This window comes from Lagenorhynchus albirostris, chromosome 17 (genome assembly GCF_949774975.1).
Source record: "Lagenorhynchus albirostris chromosome 17, mLagAlb1.1, whole genome shotgun sequence".
In the NCBI taxonomy this organism is placed as follows: Eukaryota; Metazoa; Chordata; class Mammalia; order Artiodactyla; family Delphinidae; genus Lagenorhynchus; species Lagenorhynchus albirostris.
The window spans coordinates 73944661-73962165 of NC_083111.1; the positions used below are offsets into that span (position 1 = coordinate 73944661).

Genomic DNA, 17505 nt, shown 5'->3' on the forward strand with positions numbered 1-17505 from the left:
ATGTGAAGATGAGATTCGTGAAAGTTGGTTACATTTGTGCAGCTCTACTTCTTTTATCAAGGGAATGACAGAGAAAAACCGCAGAGAGGGAAGTTGCTAGCAAGTGCTGTCGGTGGAGAAAGCTTCCATTCCTCCGCACGGCTGACAGCAAGCAGCCGGCAGTGTTTGTGTGACAGACTGAGTGCCTTTCAGATCCCCCCACCCTGGCTCTCCTGAGCCCTGACCCTCAACTCTCAGCGTCCTGGCATTCGGAGCTCTTAAAACTCAGGAGTTATGTGGCTCCACAACCAAAAGGGGCTGAGAAGAGGGTACTTTCTGTTTCCACTTTCTCTCTTCTGTTGGAGTTTCTCAACATGCTCTAAGCAACGGTGACAAGTGAAAAACCCTGACAATACAGTTTCTTGGCTGCCTGCTTCCCGTGCTGCTACAGCACTCTGACACCTGCTGTTACTTTTGATTATCATAGAATCTCTGCATCCCTAACCCCATTTTGCAGAAAGGAAAACTGAGTCTCAGAGAAGGTAAGGATTTTGCCCAAGGTCACACAGCATGTAACCGGAGAGCTGGGATTTGAATGGCTGATGCTAAGTCTCCGGTTTGTTCCATAATGTTCAAATTCTGGCTCTGCACGTGCAAGCTAGGTGACCTCGGGCAAGTTCTCGACCTTTTCCTGACTGTTTCAGGGAATAATAATAAAACAACATTGGGTTGTGGCTGCAACGTTAATAGATAAAGCCTGTGAAACACTTAGAACACGACCCGGCATAAAATCCTTGTAGGTTATTGCCATTTACTGTGTGTTTTCTGTTAGTCCATAGTGAGAAAAGCTTGAATTCTGGGGCTTTGTATAAGTATTTTGGAAAAGGACTTAAATGATTCCAGCATAGACGTGTCCTCCCAGGCTGCTTGAGGCACAGAGAAGAAGGCCACATCCTTAGACAGAACTATTCCTGTCTCCTGGGGACAAAGACAGTTGATGGGGCAGAATCCCCCAGCCGGTGTCCAGCCCACTGGGAAACTTGCATTCCACCCCATTGTTTGTCTCCAGTTTAAGAGCAATGCCTCATGAGTTTGAAAGGGTCCCAAAGTCAGCTAGTCCAACCCCCAGCTTGGCCTTACATCCTTCCTTTATGCATTACAGTTTCAGATACTGGAAAGATGGATGCTCTCAGAGCAAGGCCTTTCAGAGGCTGAGGGAGGTCTGCAGCGCTTCCTAACTGTGGGGAGGGGATACCTGGTATATTATGAAACAAGGAAAACCAGAGTGAGTGTTCTTTGAAAGTTAATCTATTTTAACTACTTACATGGACAGTTTATCACTTACAACTCAAGCCAAGAGATTGTAGTATCATTGTGCTGTTCCCAAGATAATGGCAAGACTTGCAAAAACTGTAAACTCATAATGCACTGCAGAACGTGTGGCTGGAATGGGCCACATGCTCAAATGAGGAGGCCTGTCTTCTGAGCCTGTTGGTCTTTGTGACTGGACACAATGGGCATAGTTTAAGGGTGAGGCCCCTCCCGATGCAAGGTCAGGGCCCTTCCTGCAGGTGGGGCATGTTTTAACAGCAGCACCCTGGCTCCAGGGGGCAAGGACGAGTTTTCTTTGTCCCTGGCCAGTCCCTGGTCTGGTGTAGGCACTCCCAGAAATGTGCTCCCCAAAAAGTGCTGGGGAAACCACACCAGTGGAGGGACTGGCAACCTCATTCCCTGCAGTTCAGCGTCTCCCGTGCAGGACCCTGAGCCAGTGCCCGGAGGAAGGCAGCCCACGGGGTCCCACCCGGAGGACAGGGAAGGCCACCGCCTCTGGGGCCCCACCTGAGGTTGGTCCAGGGAAGGAGCGAAGCAAGCAGACTGCCTGGGGGGACAGCGCCCCACATGAGATGCACAGATGTTCGAGAGGCACCTGCTGCCTCCGTCCTGCTCCCAGTGCCTTTCTAGAGCCCACAGTCTCCCCAGTCCCTCAGCCTCCCTCTCTGTTATCACCAAGGCCTTCAGGCCTCTAGAGAAAGCTCTCAGGACAGGTGGAGGAGAGGCCCTGGCAGCCCTCTCGTGCGGAGATGACTCTGAAATGTGTGCTGGCCTCACCCCTCACTCTCCCGAGGGTCCTCACCGCCCGCCCCGTCACCTGACTCCTAGAACAATGCCACTCTGCTCCCTGCAGCCTGATGCTTGGCCTCCACGATCGGCTAGACCCCAGGACTTGCGCCTTTCACCCCCGACCAGAGCACCAATAGGCAGGTGAGCTCCCACCCCTGCAGGCATCCCAGGCCCCTTCTCTGCAGCTTGTCTTAGCCGTCCACCTACTCCGTCTTCTCCCCGAGCCACTTCCAAGCGACAGCCTCTAGCCATCATGTCCAACACTGGTCTCTACACCAACAACTCCAGAAAAGTCGTGGGGAGAGACTTTGTTATCTATCCAAGTGAATTCTCTCTGTCTAACAACTTTATAATTCTTCTCTGGCATTTGTGTGCTATTTGGAGGAGTTCAGGGAATCCAATATAGAAAAACAAAACAAAACAAAAGATTGAAAATTGCATTTTACAGATGGGAAAACTGAGGTCCATCCGAGGAAAGAAACATACCCACGGTCTCGAGATGAGAAAGTGGAGTGGAGGCTGGGAGCCCGGGTTCTCGGTCCTCTCCTTGTTTCTGTCTGGCAGGTGGGCGCAAGCTGTGAGCAGGGGCTGGGCTGGGCTGCAAGCACCGTATCCTGCCCGCGCTTTTCAGAAAAGCTCATCGGTCCAGCTGCCCCTTAGAGGTCTGCTCGCTGGCTTCCTACCGACTCCAAGTAGGAGTGAACTCATCTGAAAGAGGCTTTGATTTGAGAAGAGCGGAAGTGCCTCCAGGGACTGAGAGCTGGGGTCTCCCCAATGAAATGACTGAACAATCTGATTTAATCTGTGACAGTTTTATGCAGTGGCTGGAGGTGGGAGCGAGGGTATGAGAGACAAATGCTTCTAGAAACAATAAGGAGAGAGCCACAGAGAAATGAGTTAATTAACATTGGCTGTGAACAGTCTTGCTTTCCTTCTCCCTTTTCTTTGTGATGTCAGAGGATTGAAACTGGCCTCCGCCTCTTCGTTTTCCCCCAGTCTTTGGACCAACGCTTCTTTTTCTCTGCATGACCTTGGGCCCCAGTTTACTCTTCTTAAAAATGAGATGAGTGGAAAAGGTGATCTCCAAAGAGAGAGCCACTGAATCCCTTTCAATTCTAGCAATCAAGACTCAGTGACCTTTGGAAAATTATTACTAAGAGAAAAGACCCACTGTCACTTTCTTATGAAGTCCCATTAGACAGAACCCAAGCCTTGTCTTTACATCCCTCGGGATCCAGGCCAGGCAGTTCAGGTGTGCTATATGCCCACCTCCTGGTGGGCAATTAGCAGATGCCACTGCCTTTTATCTTCCCAGCATCCCAGGAGGCAGAGTTTCCCAGCTCACCTTCTCTGTGTAGGGGTCAGCCAGTTAGCTCCCCTGCCCACACACCTGGGGCTGGAGCCCCGGAGACCAGGGATGCAGGGGCCTACCTTCCCCTCCTGGCTTCAGAGCCCACGTCCTTTTCCCAGGGCCATGCTGCCGTCTCCACTGGAAGCCAGGTCCCCGAGGGACTCTGTTCAGCAAATGGCTGGCCACCCTTTGAGCGGACACCTGGCGTGGAGAGGTCACAGGAATGTGGGCTGTGCCGTCTCCAGCTGGTTTCTGTTTGACCAGATCAGGGATCCTTTTGTCACGTGCTCTGCGTTATCGTGTGGACACAGGGGCTCAGACTTCTCAGAGCCTTCCACTCCCAGGGCAGCATCCCAGGACAGCTCTGTGCATCTTATCCACTTGGTGCTTCTAAAAGCCAGGCCTCGCTGTGGGAAAGGAAGTAACCTGAACCCCTTCATCGTATGGCAAGGGGGCGACAGCTCGAGGAGCCCCAACCAAGGGAAGGCAGGTCTGGGACAGTTGGGAAACCTTGGCGACAGTTGGAATGTGAACCCCTACTTAGGGATGGAACCCTCCCTTTGGCCCTAGGTTTTTTTTCCACAGAGTGTGACAGCGGGAAGCCCACCCACGTGACCTGCTTCTAAGGTGTGGGAGCAGATGGCCCGGGTGGGGACCCTCTTCACCCGTCACATCCAACCCCCCACAGCAGCACCACCTTAGGTGCTCAGCCCTTCCTCTGCCAGGCACCTGGCTCAGCATTGTACAGCCTTCGTCCCCTGGGTGGCTCACAGCAGCCCTGCTCTACAGGCGACATAAATTAAGTAACGTGTCCAAGGTTATACGATCAGTAAGAGGACCAATGGGTTTTAAACCAGGTCTGCCTGACCCCAAAACCCCTGCTCTCAACTGACCATGAAATGCTGTCCTGCTTCTCTGCCCTCTGGTCCAGCCCAAGAACTCAATGGAAAGTGATTTTGAAAGGTCATCAAAGCAAGCTTCGGGGACCATAAACTTTAGGGTGAAACTTCAGTCCAGGGGGCTCAGAGGTCCCGAGGGGTCTCTTGGATGTCAGGTGGCAATGTTTGGAAGCCCAGGGCTGGGGATCTGGCTGGGAAGGGCGGGCGGGGCAGGAGGGACAGGAGAGAGAAGCCAGTTAGGGCCTGCTCAGGTTCAGCTATCATGGCCACTGTTAGGTGGCCTGGCATGGTCAGAAGGGCAGGAGTGAATCGTGTGGGATGTTTTCCAGCCTTTCAAAGCATTGTTTTAAAGAACTATTAATGCTATGGGGGAAAAAAAGAACCCAAAACAAACAAACAAAACTCGTCATGTTCATACTATCTCAATTTTATAAAACTTTAACATATATATGTAGAAAAATATTAAAGGAAATTATTGCCAAGATGTTTCCAAGGGCTCTCTCTGAGTAGTGATTTTATAGGTGAATTTCTCGATTTCGTATTTACTCCTTTCTAAAATGCCCCGATTTTTCTCCCATGTGCCTGAATTGCTTTTATAATCAGAAGCAGAACTAGAGAAGAATGAGGGTGCCTTGCAAAGAGGGTTTTCAAAGCAAGCAAGCCTGAGTTCAGATTCCAGCTCCCTGGCCTACTGGCTGTGTGTCCTTTAGCGAGCTATTGCACGTCTCTGATCCTCGATTTCCAAATGCAGACATTTGAGATATTAATACATGCCCTGAGGGGTTATTCTGAGGATTAAATTAAGGTCATATTTAAGCAGAGATAAGTTTGGTAAGATGGGATAGCTACGGATTTACCCACGCTGGATCCCTTGGGGGTACTTGGTGGCCAGCTAGGTCACCAAGCTTGACCTAGCTTGAGCAGTCCTTCCCCTCCTTGGGCCTCGTGCAAGCTTGAGCAGTCCTTCCCCTCCTTGGGCCTCGGCTTCTCAAATATGATGGGGAAAGAGTTGGGCCAGACAATGGCTCACAGCCCTTTTGCCTCAACTACCGTGCCCCCCACCCCCTGCCCCGTGCCCCGTGAGTGGTCCCAGGTATCCGCCCAACTGCCTTGGTACTTGCTCAGAGCTGCCTGTGGTCTGCCCTCTGCACCAGGGGCAATAAGAGCTGGAACAGGGCCTTAGCATCGGTTGGCTCCCCTGCCAAGGATCTCGCAGGATTTCCGGGGGGCACCCCACCACATCCTGACCTCGCTTGGCAGGTGCACCACCCCTGTGACCCACATCGTTCCCTGCTCTCCTCTCCGGGCGGGTGCAGCCACAGGCGTGTCCTCCCTGCCCCCCCAGGCCCACCTTCTCCTCCTGACGCTCCATGGAGAAGGAGGCTGCGATACGGTCTGCTGGTTGAAACCTGTTTTAACAAAATTGCCCCAGAAGCTCCACATGAAAAATAGATCAAAGCAAGCTGCCGGTTGGAGGCTGGGGACTCAGCACTCTTGCCCCTTTGTTTCTCCTGATAGGACTCCCTGATCCTAGGATATCATAAAGCACCAACTGAAACAGAGCAGTTCAGTGCCCTCACATTACAAAGAAAAGGCTCAGAGAGGGCAAGCCATCTGCTCACTGTCGCTCAGTAAGTTTGGATAAGTGCTATGACCCCCTGTCCAGCACCCTGTCCACCACAGAGAGCCATTGCCCATTTGCCAGCACTGACCCACATGTCCACGAGCCCCTTCCACCCTCGGGTGTCCGGAAGGGGATCTCATATGCCCTCAGGATAAAAGGGAGGCTTGGCTTTACCCTAAGACCAGGGTGGATGCATCCTAGAAAACAGTTTATGGTCATTTTAGGATGTCGTAGGAAGAAGCCAGATTTGGGACCTCTTGGTGCTGGGGCAAATCTCAGTTTCACCTCTTAGGAAGTCACTAAACTTCTTTCCACTGTTTTTTGTTTGTTTTTATTTTAAAAAACGAGCATAACCATATCTGCCTTGCTGGATTTTTCACGAGTAAGGATTAGAGAGTAGGTGTTACAAAACGAGCACATTGCGGGGCAGGGGCGGGGGGCTCTCTGTGGCTCAACTCTCTGCTGACAATAACTGTGCTACAAGCAAGTGCCTTCTCCCCAAACCTACGGGATCCGTGTGAGCACATGTATTCATCCATCTGCCCGCCCGTGCATCCATCTCTCCTTCCCTTCATGGCTTTTAACACGTCATTGAAGCAAAATTTCAAATGTCCCCATTTCTTTTTTTTCTAGATCAGCTTTTCATACTCAGAGTCCCCCCGCCACAGCCAATACCCAGGGCTGGTGGGATATGGTACCTCCAGTCTGTGAGCCTGCTGGACACTGAACACATCTGACAAAAAATGGTCCAAATGAGGTTCAGGCCCCAGGCCGGGTCCTGGATACCCTCATAACCTATAAGCTAACAATGAGAATCCTGGGCAATGAGAATAATCCTTGGCAATGAGAAAACAGTCGTAAAGACAATTATTTTGGTGTTAGATCACACAGATACACAATTGGACAGAATGGGACAACAGTGAATATGAAATAGGCTTTTCCTTTCATTTCAAATCTGGATGCTTGGGAAATGCAGGACTCCTTAGAAAGAGGAGGGCATCTGGACACGTGGGCCCAGGGATCATGAAGTTAGTGATTCCTCTATTACATCGCTTTTCCCAGCAAGACTTAGTTTTGCTTTTGAGTCATACACACGAACCACCAGCAAGGCTCATAAGCTTATGGAGCGAGATGAAAATTCATATCTTGCCTCCTAACGGCATTTGCATGTGCTGAGCCCCACGTGAATCACTTGTCGAAACACACAGGTGCCCGGGGTGAGGACCCCCGAGCTACTCCTTTTCAGCTCACCATTCCATCCTTATCTCTTCGGCGTCACCTGAAGTAGATTATGATTCTGACACTCACTTCTGTGATTGTTTGATGAATGACTGTAAGTGCCGTGAAGACAGAAGTCTGTTTTCACTCAGAGCTGGAACACGGTAGATGTTCCATAAGGAAATAAAAGGAATAGATGGAAACTGAGGAGACACTGTGCCTGTGAGAGACACGCCACCGTCATTATGCCTCTTGTATGATTGAGGAAACCCAGGCCAGAGAGTGTACATCACTTGTCCGAGTTTATCACCAAGCTGGTAAAAGAGAAGGCAGGGTTTGAACCCAGGCGTCTGGCTCCAGAGCCTGACTCTTAAATACTCTGCTCTGAGGCATAAGGAAATGGACAGACGGTTCCATAAAGCTGAATCGACCCCTTTTTATGACAAGATCACGGCACTTGTGTGCTAGAGGGTCAGGTACATCACAGGTGTTCAGTAGATGGACCAATAGGCATATTGGTAAAGTGGTATGTTGGGAAGTGGGTCCTGAACCCTGGGTGCTTAGAAGTTCTGTTCAGAGGATGTATTTTTTAGCTGACTGTCCATGTGACTTGGAAGGTCTGGAGTCTGGAAGAGTAGGGGAGATAGCACATCTGTACTTTGAGAAGGAGCGCGGCCGCCTGCCGGGGTTCACGTGAGAACTAAACTTAAAGACTTCAGTGACAACTGGTTCCCCTCTGCTCTCTGTCCTGGGCTCGGTCCCCTTCGTGGCTCACGCCACTGTTCGTCATTATGTATTTGTTTCTTTAACAACCCCAGGTTATAAACTCCCTGAGAACACGATCCCATGTCTATTATATTGCTCAATGAAAAATCATTACCTAGCAGGTGCCTGGCACATAGTAAGCGCTCACTGAATTCAGTCGAGTGGATAAAATTACCATCTACAAGTACCCAGCACAGTGCAGGCAGGCGGGGCTGTGCTTTCAGGGGCAGCCTGACCCTCTCAAGGTGGCCCTCTGCCCCTGAGCACAGTTGGGAGGACGACTCCCACTTTCTTCTGAAGCTCCTTGAGTCTCCCCACCTTCCCTCCCCCCTCCCCAACCCTGAGCCCCCCGGCCATGGTCCCAGCTGCCTGGATGGTGCCAAGGAGGGAAGTGTGACTTTGCAAAGCTGTTTGACAAAAATAGTGAGCCACTTTGAGGCCACACAGTTTCTGTCTGTAGCTCAAGTTACCGTAATGAAATGAGACCCCTCCCTTCGTGGTTCTCAGATAGGAGGAAGTGGTTCGGACCCAGTGTACTTATTTCCTTTGGAACTCTTCGGGAGGAAGGAGAGGGAGGAAGTCAGTCACACAGTACAGCCTCAATGCATATTCATTAAGGGAAGGAGAGATGGATGCACGGGTGGGCAGATGGATGGATACATGTGCTTACAGGGCCCTCACGTTGGCTGACAAGAACCAAATGCTCTAGCCTGACATGCTGGAAAATTTTAATGAGAATTTTAAGCTCCAGCTTCTTTCAGAGCTGGGGGAAATAAATTCTTGCTGAATGTCAAATGAAAAATTAAAACCCAGCAGCATCTATTAATGCAGGAAGCTGATTGGGGTTTATTGAAATGAATCATTTCTAAGTCTTTAAGAAAGATCCACTCCCCTTGGAAATACATCGCCCGCACTCGAAGCTCAGCGTGGGGAAATTTTTTCTGTAATAGGAAAATGATTTCAGTGCAATACAAACCTACCCATCCCATGTCTGTTTCACTTATATGAGATGGAGGAACACTTAGAAATAAGCGTTCAGAAAAATCATGAAGGAATGTCCAGGTCATCGGCTGTGCAGTTTGACCCATCATATTTAACACAGTCTGCTACTGTTTACTGCCTAGGGGTATACAAGTAACTTGGGGTACTTTAATTGTCTGGGTTAGGAATAATATTAATAGCTGCTATTTAGTATTTAGCGTCTCCTACATACTGTATATAATTTAAACTTCTTACTAACACACACGGAAGCTGGTCTTCTTTTTACGAGGAAAAAACTAACCCTCAGAGAAGCAAAGTAACTTGCCCAGAGTCACTCAGTTAGTTCACTGGCGGCTGACCCAGAACGTTGGCCTAGGTGTAGCTGATTAAAACAATGGGTTTCCCTGGTCTTACTTCCCTGATTCTAGATCCGTTTAAGATGCAGGAGTCTAAATAGCTTTCAGTCTGTCTGTTCCATCGTTTGTTTTTTTTAATTACTACTTTTCTTGAAGTTTATTTAATTTATTTTTTATACAGCAGGTTCTCCTTAGTTATCTATTTTATACACATCAGTGTATCCGTGTCAATCCCAACCTCCCAGTTCATCCCACCACCATCCCCGCCCCGCTTTGCCCCCTTGGTGTCCATACATTTATTCTCTACATCTGTGTCTCTAGTTCTGCCCTGCAATCGTTTTTTAATATTATTACTGTTATATTTGTCAGAGCATGTTAAGCACTCTTGAATAGCATTTTTCCAACTGGAGACTATAGATTGCACCAGATTTTGCCAGAACTTTGATTTGGCCTTACCTCCCCAGTTTTAAAAGGACCACAGCCCCAGTTTGCGGCACCTTATAGCAAACTACAGAAAGACGATTTGCAACTATGGGGTGTTATTTCTCCTAAGACAGAAGCACTGCTTTAAAGACACACTTTCGTCCTTCCCACATCTGCTCTCGCTGAGGTAAGGCTCCCGCTTCCCCACCTCAGCCGTTGGAGCCCTCGGAGGCTCTCACCAGCTGTGTGACTTGGATGAATCACCAAGATTCATAACCTCTCTGAGCCTCATTTTCTCATTTGTCAAAAGCAAATAATCATCGTAATCTTACAGGATTGTGCCGAGGGGTGCAGGAGAAGAACCTTTCATGCAACACCCCTCCCCTGCCACTCAGCTTGGCAGACTCTTTCCCTTCACTCTGCGTGCATAACCCCGATTCAGGACAGTCTGCGGCCAAAACCCAGGTCATTTCCCTGACACCAGGCTCTCTGGACATCTAAGAACCTAAAATGATGTGGAGTGTGCCGCACTCCTGAGGGGATTCTGGTTCTCCCAGATCTCTTCTACTCCTCACATCTTGTTTTCAGGTTTTATGTGCCTCGGGTGTTTGCCTTCCTTTAATACTGCTCCTGCCCTGTACACAGCCCACCTGCTTGGATCCTTGTTGCTTATTATCATCCGCCCTCGTTGGCATCTTCCCACAGAAGATCCACACTCCCAAACTCCTGGAAGCACTATTGTGATGTCCACCTGCCTGGGCTCCACGTACCTTTAGACATCATGACGCCACACTGATAGCATTTATTGAGCACCTACTATGTGTCTGAAACTGGCTTGGGCACTTTGCATATGTCAGCTCATTTCATCTGCTCGATACCTGTGTGAGTTGGGTACCATTATTCCCGCCTCACAGAGGAGAGAATGAAGGCCTGGAGAGGTTTAAATGTCTCGCCCAAGGTCACGCTGCTAAAAAGTCTAATAGTGAGCAGGAGAGCCCTCGGTAAGAAGCCTGCTATGTGCTAGGATGTTCTGTGGCTGGAAGAAATCTTCTCTGGCAGGAGCGTGCCCGTCCCAGCTCTCCCAGCCCTTCCTGCCGTGCGGTTCCCCATCACTGAGCAGCCACGACGTGCCAGCCGCCGTGTTAGGTGCTGAGCCTCGCTTGGGACCAGGCTCTGCCTGTCCTCCCAGAGCACATCTGTCTCCAGAAAGTCCACCTGCTACCAGCTGTGTGTCTCTGGGGTCCTGAAGCCTCCCCCACCCCAGCCCCCCCATGCCCCCCCAGATACCTTCAGCAGCTGGGCATGGTCTCCGCTGGGAGTAGCTGAAGCAGGGCCGCCAGGAGCACCATCACCGCCTCTCCATCAGCTGCTGCTTCTGCGGCAGGGTGAGCCTTGTGCGGTGCTGAGGAACCCATGCTGTCAAGAAGCGCAGTTGCTAAACCAGTTACAACTTCCTCTGCTAGAAACAAGAGAGGCTTGCAGAAGGCAGGTTCCTGTTTTCAGCAACGGCACCGAGCAGACTTCTCTCTGTAAGGACAGGGCAGATAGCAGCATTGTTCATTTTTTTTGACAAAGCACTTGGGAATATGGGCAGCTTGATTCTAAATGTCTGGGCCACGCTTGGCTTTCAGACACTGGAACTTTTTGTCTCTAATTAAAAGGCAGAGGAGGCCAAGAGGCTGCTCTCACAGTCCCCAAAGCTCCCTGGGTCCAGGGAGGCTGTAGTTCAGAGCTGCAGCTTCTCTTTTCTCAGTTTATTGATGTCACTGCCCAGTGGACCCTGGAGCAGAGCTTCTGGCCCTGGCTCCGCTGTAGATGAGTTTTTAATTGGCAGAGGCTTGAAATAGTGGGCATCAAAGACCCTTTACAGAAAGGAGCAACCCACCAGCCTTCCTGGGGAGGCATACCACCCCTCGGCTGTGCTACAACCAGAAGAAACTAGAAAGGTTATGAAAAATAATCAGCTTCTCCAGGTTTCTGCTTCAAGTTGACTAAGAAAACGGGGTAACTGAATGTGTGATGCTGGATCCTGGATCAAGGGAGAAGGACTAGAAAAACATTGGGATGGAGGTGGGGGATATTCAAATATATATGGCATGTTAGGTCACTTGCGTCGATAGTAATTGTCCTGGGTGTGAGAATGACATTATAGTTATGTGAAGAAAGTGTTAACTTCTGAGTATTTAGAGGTCAAGAGGCATGGTGTCTTTAACTTTTAAATGGTTCATTAAAAAAAAAAGGGGGGGCTTCCCTGGTGGTGCAGTGGTTGAGAGTCCGCCTGCCAAAGCAGGGGACATGGGTTTGTGCCCTGGTCTGGGAAGATCCCACATGCCGCGGAGCGGCTGGGCCCGTGAGCCATGGCTGCTGAGCCTGCGCATCCAGAGCCTGTGCTCTGCAATGGGAGAGGCCACAGCAGTGAGAGGCCTGCGTACCGCCAAAAAAAAAAGAAAACACACACACATACAAAGAGAAAGAGAATGAGAAATGTATTTGAGAAATGAGAAAGCAAATGTGGCAAAATGTCATACTTTGTCAATCTAGGTGAAAGGCATAGGTGCACTGTACTATTTCAACTTTTTTGATGGGTCTAATAATTTTTAAATGATAATGTACAGCTCCCTGTTCATAGCATGTGAGTCTCAAGCAGGAAAGCCCAGGCACATGGGGCGCAAGGGCTTGTTGGTGGCAGAGATGGAAGCTGCTGGGATGCCGACTCCAGGCGGCCCGCCCGGAGTCACCTGCGTGAGCTGGGAACACCAGATGAGTTCCCTCTGAGAGCCCTGGCCCAACCCGTGCTTCACAGAGAAGACAGAGCATCCAGGGACTTGCCCAGAATCACACAGCTGGTCCCCAAGCAGAGCCAAGGCCAGTGTCACGGCCCCAACCCAGCAGGGCCAATACGGCCGGCGGGAACAGTCATTTAGAAACCTCTCTCGGTGTTGTTCTCGAAGATGAATTAAAAACACCAGGGCTGCTTCTAGATTTAGCAAGAACTCTGCACTAGAGAGATGATTCCTTAGACATCTCATAAAAGCCCCTGCTCCGCACAGGGCACCCTGGGAAGGTGCAGAGGAGATGGTGCAAAGACTGAACGGATGATTCGCCTCGATGGGGAAGAGCAGGTGTGCAGGGAGAGGCAGAAGTGGAGTTTTTTCCCCCAGAATTCACACAGAGGAGGAAAAAAGGTTTAGATTGATAGTCAAAAGTCATGAGCTTTCGGCAACTTTTCAAAAAATATTTACTGAGAATCTATTGTGAGTTAGACTGAATCCATTCCCTCATTCAATCATTTATTCAGTGAAGTTTTCCAGGCACTGGAGTTCAGCCGTGCATGAAAGCCCCACCCTCACTGAGCTGATTCCCTCCTCCAAGGAGCCAGGGGATAAGGACTGGACTATAGTGACTGTCAATTCCGGTGACTCTACAAGGAAATGACATGGCCAGTTTGATAGAGGGGACCGGGGTGGGGGATGGGCCCTCTGTGCCATTGGCTGAGACCCGCGGGGGTGGAAAAGGAGCCGGCCTTGGCACAAGCTAGGGGGTTAGAGGCCCATGCAGACTCTGGAGGGTAGGGGAAAGGCACAGTGGGGCTTAAGGAAGCTTCGAGTCTGATGGCGGAGGCCGACAGCAGGCAGGCAGGGACCAGAGAGCGGTCTCCATCGAAGGCAGCAGTCCACACCCAGGAGAAGCTGCTGCAGAAGGAGAAGCCCAGAATTTAGAGCCGCAGGAGCCCGGGTGGCGGGAACCACTGTGCCCATGTCCAGGGTGTGACTGGGTTGTCTGGGACTGTTGCTGACTTGCCCTGGCCCCGGTGTTTCACTACCTCCCTGGCACCCCCATGGTGACCGCGCCGAAACAGAACGTGTGTGAGAAGACGTTCTTGAAGCTGTCAGCCACGCTGCCAAGAATGCTGGGCTGCAGGCCGAGCAGGGGGACGGTCCGGAGGTCGGAGCCCACACTTAGCAGGGGCTGCCCCCGCCAAGGTCCTTAAGGATAAGTCTGGGGTCGGCCCTGGCTGGGTGACCACGTCGTGTCCGGCGGCCACACTTTAGAGCACATGGAGACACCCAGGTCCATAGGTGTAAAAGCATCCGATTTCTGGAGGGCTTTGCGAGTTAATTCGCTGTTAGGACCCAGGCTAGTGGCCACAGGCAGGTTAGCAAGATGCCCCCGTGAGTTGAGATTTGCTCGATTAATTTCCTCGTACTTACATGCAGTCATCACCTTATTGAAATGAAATGTTCCACTTTGTAAACAACCAGATTTACACACTTAATATTGTCGGGAGTCGGGTGTAACCTCCCCACCTGGGGGTCCTCAGGTCTCCTAACCCAAGCAGGACCAAGCCCACTTCCCCAGCGTCAGGTCTCAGAGGGGCTCCAGGCTCCAGGAGGTAAAGGTGACTCAGCGTCACACGGCAGGGGATGCAATGCTTAAGCCCCACAGTTTACAGCTTGGTCCAGTGTTAGCAGCTTACCAGTTCTACTCGAAAGCACTTTTCCTTCTTTCTACATAAATGTTGGAAAGGATAGAGGGTGAAAAAGGTGACCTCAGTGCTAGTAAACCCCCTGTCAACGGGGAGAGTCAAGTGTCAGCTCGTCCACTCAGTAGGGAAGTTCAATAAGCAGGTACCGAACATGAGACTTGTACTTGGTGCCGTAAAACTGTCGATGGGCTTCTCCTTTTCAAAGGGGTTAAACCATACGAGCTTCAAGATCCCATGCAAGCTACTGGGTTCTCTGAGAGCCAAGCTCATGCACCTCCTATGGCTGGATAAGTACTTATTCACTCATTCAGTCATTTATTCAACAACCATTTGTTGAACACCTGCTATGTGCTAGGTGCTGCCCTCGGTGCTGAGTTAGAGAAATGAACAGGTAATGGCATAGAAGGTGGCTGAGAGAGTGGGGACAGCAAGGAGAAGGCTCATCTTGGAAGAGAATTCTGAAAAGATCCCAGAGTGCCACCAGCATGAGGATCAAGGGGAGGAGTCGTCAGGCAAAGCCAAGGGCATGTGCAAAGGTTTGGGGTTACAAGTTCTCGCAGCGTTCAAGGAGCAGAAAGCAGGGAAAGGGATCTCATATTGGGGGGGCGGTGCCAGGAAAGGAACTCGGCTCTTGCTGTGGCCCCCCTTTCTTCTTTCCAGTGGCTCTCTATGTCTAGACTTCACCCGAAGAAACCGAGGCTCCTTAGGTTTAACTTACTTGCTCTGGGTCCCCCATCTGATGAGGTCTAGCCCCGGGAGGTGAGCTTGCTGTCACTGTTTTGCTGCCTCCCACCTGGTCCTCTCATGTCCCAGCACTTCTGTCGCTCCGTCCCAGCCCTGTATGCCTTAATGAGACTTAGCGCCTGTCTCCATCCTCCTCAAGTACCTGCTGAAGACTTCTGCATCCTACAGGACCAACTCCATCCATTTTCAACGTTCATCATAGTTTGTCCTCCCATGAGTCCCCACTCAAGGCCTCCATGCCCCGTTCTCTGCAGTGACCTCCTGCGCCCCTCTGCGCTGCAGCCAGGGCTCCTACCCCTTCACCATGTACTTTGCTGCTGCCCTGCCCTTCCCTTCCCTGGGTGAGAGGTCCTCCCTCCTGCCAGGCCCAGCCCAGAGCTCACCTTGTCCTTACGAGTTCCCAGACCTCCCCCAACCAAAAGGGATTGCTCCCTCCTCTCAACACCCCTTGGAGTTTTACCTGCCCCTGCAGAAATAGGGCACATGCATATTGGAGTCAAGAGAAGAGAGCGGTTCAAGGTATTTCGGAGCTGCGTGACCTTGCCAAGGTTTCTGAATCTCTCTGTGAGCCAAAATGGTGTTACTATAATCCTCCTTCTTTCCTAGATTGTGAGAGTCCATAGGAGGATGTGTGTAAATTACCTAGCATAGGGCAAGGCACGAGGTGGGGCACAGAATATGCACGCTCCCCCCCTTTCCTTTCAAAGTGGAGTATAAGCTGGGGAGGGCAGGGACAGGTCTAACACATGACCGTGAGCCCAGCACGCCGCCTGCCCCCACAGATGGCCCACACCCGTCCATCAAGTGTACAGATACATGAAGGTGGTGGACCTGCTTTCAGAACGAAAGCATGTACACTGTGAACACTGGCTCTTCGCCTCTGGGGAGCACAGTGAGCTAACCTTGAAAATCACCTGGGAGACGTCAGGCCCTATTGTTTCTCTAGAAGTGGGAGTTGTTCATGTTTCTGGAACCATCTCCAAAGCAGGGTAAGTGGTCCATCTGGATGAGCTGAATTCTCCAGCTAGAGTGGGACCTGAACGTACATCATCAGAATCTTTGCACTTCTCTGGGAGACCTCTTGGAGCTGACGGTGTTCTTGGGAAAAAGAGAAGCAGAGGCTCCGTTTGCACTGGGGTTTTCTGCTGTGAGGAGTTGCATAAATGCTGCTGATTCACCAGAGCTGTTCTCTTCTGTTCTTGCTCAACCCGACCCCATTGTGTCCCCCTCAGGGACAGTGCATTCCCAGAGCCGGGGAGGCTCTCTGAGCAGGGAGCCGGTTTCAGCCTTCACAACGTTGCAACTTTGCTTTCCTTATTAACTTCCTCTAGACGCACTAAGATGCAAACTCTTTTGTTTTCCAGATCTAACAGGTGTTTATTTATTTAAACGAATATTGTATTACGTAAATATTAGCCTCACACCAGTCATGAGGCTAAGCTCTGGGGGCACAAGGATGACTGGGACACATGCCCTGTCACCCAGGAGGTCAGGGACGGACCACAATGACAGGGCAGCACTGTGGGAAACCAAAGGAAATGGTTCCGAATGTTGCAGTGGGCCCAAGGCTCAATGGACGGGTGGTGTTCAGCTCACCCGTGAACACGAGCAGGGTCCACTGAGGCTACACACTTGCAGGTGCGGGCCAGGATGTTCCGTTTGTGCCTTCTCGTTTTTTCTCGTTACGGGATGACAAGTTGCATCTGGTCTGGAGGTGGAAGTGTCTCCAGTGAGGAGGGGCATCTGCCGCTCGCCGGCCATGCTGCCCCCTGTGATCTCCTCTTCCCTCTCAGATGCACCTGGGACAGGCTGATGAGGTGACCCTCCTCAGATCAGTTCAGTCTCAGCCCAGACCCGCCCCAGCCTTCCACCCACCCTCCCCGCATCGTGCTTGGCATCTGTGTGGATTCCTCCCCGGTCCTCACGGCTCCAACCTGCCGTCTCAGTGACCTTCCCCTTTCTCCAAAGCCTGGCAGGCTCTGCTGGCTTTGCGTCTGAATTCTTCTTTGCGTCTGAAATCTTCTATTGTTCCCCTCATTTTAGGATCTGCCAGAATCAGGGATGAGTCTCCAGTCCAGGCCAGCCAGGGCTTGATCCTTTCTTCTTAGGGACTCAGAGCCTGGCGGAAGGGCTCATGTTCCCTTTACCCCCTGCAAAAGGTGGGCTCAAGCCCTGTGCCCCCAGCTCATGTCCTCTGTCCTAAGGTGATGTTCTTCAGCTGTCCCAGTGGCCTATTCCCCAGGCTGGCTCCTGCCCCGTGACATTGGTGGGGAGGAGGGATGGAAGATGTGGTACCATCTGTCTGCAGGATCTTAGTTCCCCAACCAGGGATCCAACCCATGGCCCCTGCAGTGGAAGCGCGGAGCCCTAACCACTGGACCGCCAGGGAAGTCCCTAAAAAAAAATGTTTTAAAAGGTTAAGGCTACTTAAGTGATATTTATAAGTAACTATTTTAGAATTTTCTTCCTGTGCTCCAGTGGATTGTCTCGTGCACCCTATTTAGGAGACCAAGACTCTAGTAGAAGCATAAAGGAGGAGACAAGGCATCATTTCTAAA

The 17505-nt window shown here is 50.9% G+C and overlaps 1 protein-coding gene across 1 annotated transcript in view; it reads left to right on the plus strand.

Moving 5' to 3' along the window:
* The window catches only part of TG (thyroglobulin), a 241635-nt gene that overhangs the window by 173413 nt on the left and 50717 nt on the right, over positions 1-17505 (plus strand). The gene's annotated exons all lie outside the window — the stretch shown is intronic.